Consider the following 6,730-nt stretch of genomic DNA (forward strand, 5'->3'; position numbering starts at 1 on the left):
TTACTTAGCACTCCCATGCAGAGCAATGTTAAACCCTTTGTCCAACCCTAACCTTGATGTTGGCGAACAAGTTAGGACAGATTTGGGGGCCATTACCCACTTACATGGAACCCCTAGATAGTTAGGATGATAATTTTTATCACTTGCACCTCATGCCATTTCCTAACTTTTTCCTTCAAAAATCCATTAACCTTGACATTGGCCAACAAGTTAATGATTTTCATTTAAGTCTAACCAATGAAAGATAACACTTAACTCATGATGTGAGGTGTTGATGTGGCCACAGAGCTTGACGTTGGCCAACAAGTCATATGACGAAGAAGACTATAGCTTATGCCACTTTGGTGGAAAGGAATATGTTATTTTGAACTTAATATTTTATATTGAAGGATTTGTTATTAAGGTCTCATCATGCCATATGTGCATACATACCATTATCACATAACATCAATATACATACACCATTGACATGCATTCTATCACATAAAAGTATAAGGGAATTTAAACATGTAAACAATCATGGACTTTCTACAATTAACCCTTTGAGCTAATGAAGGGTTAATGGGTCGTAATCCTAGGGATCAAAACATAGAAAGATCTTTAAAATGTCTTCTAGCTTTCGGCCTACTCCTTTTGGCAACTCCTTATCTTGATATTCATGCTTCTGTACATCAATTCTTACACTACTCCTATACTACTTTACATTTGAATGAAAGAAATCTCGTGTTTCATACTTGGGGAGTAAGGTGAGAAGAGAAGTACAAATAGAATTTCCAAAAAGACAAGACACGTAGGCCCTATTTACCAAAATAATAATTACAACCCAATTTAGAAATAAAATCAATCCAATCACATTGGTCATTATGTCCATGATCACCACATCATGTAAAGACTACACTAATCATTGAAAAGAAAAACTTTATTTGAATTAAATTCATCACGTGCATTAATTAATTTTAACACTTAGAATTAATCAACATATCAATCTTCTAATTGGTCAAATTAGGCATTTAATCGTAAAATTAATTTTCATTTTCAAAAGTTAAGGAATATTGAAAAAACCTGGTCTGTCGGGCCATTGGTGCAATGATTACACTTGGATAGCCCACTGGGTCGTGTACATATGGTTGTAGTCTACGCAACCTACATGATAGCCTTGCGTGAACCCCCTTGCTCTCTCTCTCTCTGTGCACATGGGTGCAGCCCAAGGCAACCCCTGCGCAACCGCAAGGCTGGGCACTGGAAGTGCACTGCCAACACTACTTTTGCTACACTCATGTTTGAAATGGCCCGTTCGACCCTCAAACAACCACACCTGACACCTTGATTGTAGTTTGTCAACTTTTAATTGATCAAATCAATTATCGCCACCCATAAACACTTCATAGATTGATTATTCCTCATAAAATATTGTTTTAATCTCATTAAAATCATGAATCATGAAATACCGATTCTAATCTCACTAAAATCATAGATCATGAAATATCAATTTTAATCTCATTAATATTATGGAATACATATTTTAATCCCATTAAAATCATGAATTTTCCCTAGACCCAATTATAACTCATCATAAATTTAATCAAATAAACAACCCAATTAGAACTCATAATAAATTTAATCAAATAAACAAACCAAACATGTATCGAATCTATTTCCTATGGAGGTAGCTCTGATACTACTGAAGCAATTTATGGATCATAAGTGTAGCGAAAAAATAAAAATTTATAATAATAAATTCCTTTAAGATCTTTCCAAAAGAATAGATTACAGAGAAGAAGGCCAAGTTTACCTCTTGAAGTAAAGATTCAGAACCAACACTTGATGAAGGCGATCATGAAGTCGTCCAAACGTTTGACCTCTAACGATATCCGCACGAGCAACCAACACCAAGAACCTCCAAGGGGGCGGCTTCTTAAGACTTGAAGAATGCTAAATCAAAAAGGGGTAGCATGGAAGCTCTTTCACATGCATGTTGCACAGTATTAATGGCTTAAGGGCACACTAAAAGAACCATATAGGGGCTATTTATAGCCCCTAGGTGCAAACCCTAATTAATGAGGTTTGGGCTGCATGGTATTTTAAGCCTATGTTTTAAATATTTTAAAATATAATATGGGGCCTTTCTTTTTATTCTCCTTTTGGGATTTATATTTTAAACATTTTAAAATAATTCATTTGGGCCTTAGTTTTAAACACCTTAAAATAGCCCATTAAGCTCTTTAATTCACCCCAATAGCCTTAGGTTAATCCATAAATAAAATCCTAATTAATTAGGTTCAAATTTCCACCAAAACCTAAGGCCCAATTAGGTAACCTAGTCCAACTAGGATTTTAGGTGGAATTTGGCAAACCCAATTTATGGATTTTATTTATCTTAGCTCTTCACAAAGGTTTCCTCAAACCCTAAATGAGCCCGCCATTACCTAGTGATGTTTGCCCTTATGCGTGTGACCCATTAGGCTTCTACTTATGTTAGCAATGACCTTTCTCAAAGGCCATAGATCAAGAGCGGAGTCTAGCAATCCATCATGGCCCCTAGTTGGTAGCAGGATCAAGTTGTGATCTCTACCTTTTAGTGGTGGTCTTCCCATGCAATTCGATCCATTCATTGGTTTAAAGTGTCTAGATCAAACAAGGATATGGAAATAGTATCAATCCCTTTTCAATTTGATCATAATATTCTTTGGTTTCCTAAAAGGATAGCTTAATTTGGATCAACATCTAGTTGTGACCACAAACTTCAAGTCATATTTCATCAAAAGGCCCATGAGACATATCTCTCCTTAAAAAGAGTCGATGAATCTTATCTTAACCACTCACAGCATTCACATGGTTGATGGTATACCCAATCATTGTCGTACTCACACTCATTATTGAGATGCTTCCATAACGTGTCAAAGTGTATGAATCCACATGCAAAGCATTATGGTGATCTCAAGTCGAAGGATCACTCGCATAACTGCCACAAGAGATTTTTGATGAGAATGTAAAATCTCATATTTTACTCCTTTAATGTTTAGTCTTTTATATTTATTTGATGTTTAAATGTACTCATTATTCTTATATTTTGATTTAGGAAGCAAAATGAGGCATTAAATGAAAAACGGAGTTAATTATACAATACTGGACAGTTTCGATATTGCTCCGTAATTCAGGCATAACTCTCTCATACGAGCTCTGATTGAGATGATTTAAGATGATACGAAAAGCCAAGAAAACGATCTACAACTTTTATATTTTGAGTTTTTAGAGAATCTGTCTGCATCAAGGACGAAATGGAGCTTCAAGTTGCTGAAGTTGCACAATTGGAAAAGAATTTTCGTGAATAATGAGTCATGACAAAATATAACAGTATTTATAATATAATATTATATGATATATATAATATATTAATAATTCTATGGTGAAGCAGTGAGAGCCCAAAGTGAAATTGGGCTTGGATTGGAAAAGAAGAACAAAGCCCATGCAATGCACCATGTATACATAATAATATAATATTATGAAGGCTGCTTGCAATTGGAAATTAAAGGCCCAGTGAAGCTGCATGCATTTGGAATGGAGATGGGCTAGGGTGTATATGATGTGCTTGCAATGTATATATATATAATATATATGAGAACTTTTTGAGAGGAGAATGGACGAAGGCAGCAAGGAGGCGCACAGGAACGACGCACAGGAGTTCTCGCACGGAAGTTCTCTTTTTCCTTTTATTTTCATTATTTTATTTTAAGTTTTAATCCATGGCCATGTGTGGCTAAGTTTTTATACTTGATTTAAGGAAACGAAAGCCTCAGAATTAATAAAGTTGTGAGATTTAATTTATTTTTATCATTCAATTTATGCTTTAAATATCGAATGTTCTTCTATATCTTTCTCATGATTGTTTCATTTAATTACTAGGAGGTCTATTAGTTTATTATTCGTTACAATTTACTACTAAGTTATATATCAAATCCGTAATTGTTTGATTCCTCTAATTTGTGAAGCAACTAAGATTTAATGATTTGCTGCGTCATAAATTATTAGATCTTAGGAAGAATACTCGACTAAATTAAATGCAACCGCTTGTGCTTGTATTGTTTAGTTTCATCGATCTCTCTAACTCGTAAAGCTTCTATTAGATTAAACCTTTAGTGCTTGTCTTGGGTTATTTAATAGTTAGGGTTGATTAGATCGTTTGTTTTCTAATTAACTATGACTAAGGAGAGATAAGAAAATAATTTTAACGGTGAATATTTAGAGTATGAATTAATATATATTTGTATCGATGATCAGATGTAAGATTCCGACGGTGGATGTTAACTTAGACTAAGGTTTGTTTTTTTAATTAATTTCGATATTTTAATTTGATTGATTAGTTGTTATTCTTAAAATTGATTTCGTTATACTCAAACCCCCCATCAGTGTTCACATAGCATAAAACTGGACTAGATACTCTCTGTGGGAATGATCTTTACTTGCACTACTACATATATTTTTAGGAGTATAGGTTTTATTTTTGGTTACCTGCGATAGCACACCAATTTCCTTAGACACTCTTTGCAAGGTCCATTTGGAATCCTCGAGTCGGGTCATTTTCCAATAAACTTGTTCTCCAACAAGCACCCGTGTACTAGCTTAAGCATATCCAATGCCCATAATCTATAAGATCAATTGTTATCTTCCTAAGGTGATGGCATAGTACACACTAATCTCTTTGCATCATTGATGTCTCATCTCAATGACACTTTTGACCATGGGCGTTTTAAGGTATACTCTTATGTGTATCAAATACTAAACAATTAAAGTCACACTTTAATTCTTTTTTACACAAGTATTCTTAGGACTTTGTCTTTAAGCATCCAATATAATTAAATATAAAAGATAGATAAGTGCTAATTGAATATCACAAACATGAAACAAATAGATATATTACTCATTAATATATCAAACTTTAATGTATCAAGTATAACTTAACTCTTAAGTTGTTGGGCCTACATTAACATTAAGGACATCCGAAAAATAGGTAGGTGGGTTGTTAACTATGGAGTCTATTAGTTGCCTCCCTTTAGTTTTTTCTAAAACATGACCATTGCAATATGTTAGTCAAAGTCTATGATCTTGAGGACCTCTTCATTAAATCGAGCAACATAATCCCTTAATGACTTGACACTCCCTTGTGATATTAACCAAACCCATGGTGGATTTCCACACTCGTCTTAACGGCAAAAAGTGAACGATAAAGCTCACCTTGAGCTCTTTGAAAGATAAATGAACCTATCAAGAAGGCCCAAGTACTAGTATTGTACATTCCCATCCAAATTTTTTGGGGAGGCGTAACACCATATGTTGTTTGAGGTGGATTGGACAAGCATATGTGAGGTAAAAGCTCTATGTGGTTTGACGGGTTGGAAATCCTATCGTAGATCTTGATAGTCAAGATGCAAAACCTCTTGGGTAGTACCTCTACCATTATAACATGACTAAAGGGTTATGATGAATCATTTCCTTGCACTTTTTTCTTTTCCTTGATTTGCACCATCTTCATCTCTAGGTGTTTGAGGGCTCTTTCATGCAGAGTTTCCCCTTCTCGAGCTAGAGAAGAAGTCAAGTCCTCATTCTCTAAACGTTATTGGTTATACTTCTCTTCTTGGGAGGTGCGAACTCTTTCCTTTCATCGATGGTGATCCTTATTTTAGGAGACACATTGATCATCTCTTTAGGACCGGTGTTTTTCTTCCTTGTAGTGTAGCAAGTTTTCTCCTAAGTGTTGGTCATTGCGTTAGGAATGTTCATTTTCCTAACAATGTCCCCTTTCTCCTTACTAGCCAAGGAAGACAATCAACAGTTCTATGAGGTGTTGTACTTGGTTATTGAGATAAGTGACATGGATCGACGAAGATTGGTTGTCTAGGTGTTAGTTTAGGACAACCAAGACTCGAGCCTTAATATGGCTAAGGTTTTTGCTCGTTTTTTGTGTTAATGGGTGCTAAATGAAGAGGCATGTCAAGTAAAGATGAGTTGGGAATGACTCAATAGATGACCATGTTGCCTAAGAAGGCAAGCAAATTACTAAAGTTGACCCCACAATGGGCACCAAAATGATGATGTTTTCGGGCCAATCATCACCCATCCATTCAATAGCATGCTCATAATTGATTTCCCTCAATTTAAAGATACTCCTAATTGTCACAAGCCTAATCTCATTTGAAACTTACTTAACCTACAAATGGAGGGCAAGGCTCAATCCCCAAATAGGTCCTTTGATGCCCAAGTTAGTCACTAGATTCAAGACTGAATGACACAATTGATGATGTAATCAATATGCAATTAATTAGGTATTTAACTCTTGGAAAGTCATGCCTTTACATAGGTTTACTAGGGGGTTGATAGAGGACTACAATTGTACTATGTGGATGGTCAGATCTTGGTCTTGTGGGTGGGCTCATGCAACAAGAGGTATAGTACGAGCTTAGGCCTAGGCCTGATTTTTTGGGTCAGATTTATCACCCTACCTTGAAGAATTTTCTAATTAGATTTGGGCCTTGGATATGACCCACTATGAGGTAATCCAACCCCCTTGAGGGACATTTTTATCCTTTTCCCTAAACCTAGAATGACCTATCATCAAAGTTTAAAGTTTTTATTAAAAAAAAGTAAAAACTAAACATTATATTTGATAATTTTGTTGTTTTCTTGCAATTTTGAAAATAAAATGTAAAAAAAAAATGTGTTAATAAAACTGTTG

The sequence above is a fragment of the Diospyros lotus genome, chromosome 15, assembly GCF_014633365.1.
Source record: "Diospyros lotus cultivar Yz01 chromosome 15, ASM1463336v1, whole genome shotgun sequence".
NCBI classification, from domain to species: Eukaryota; Viridiplantae; Streptophyta; class Magnoliopsida; order Ericales; family Ebenaceae; genus Diospyros; species Diospyros lotus.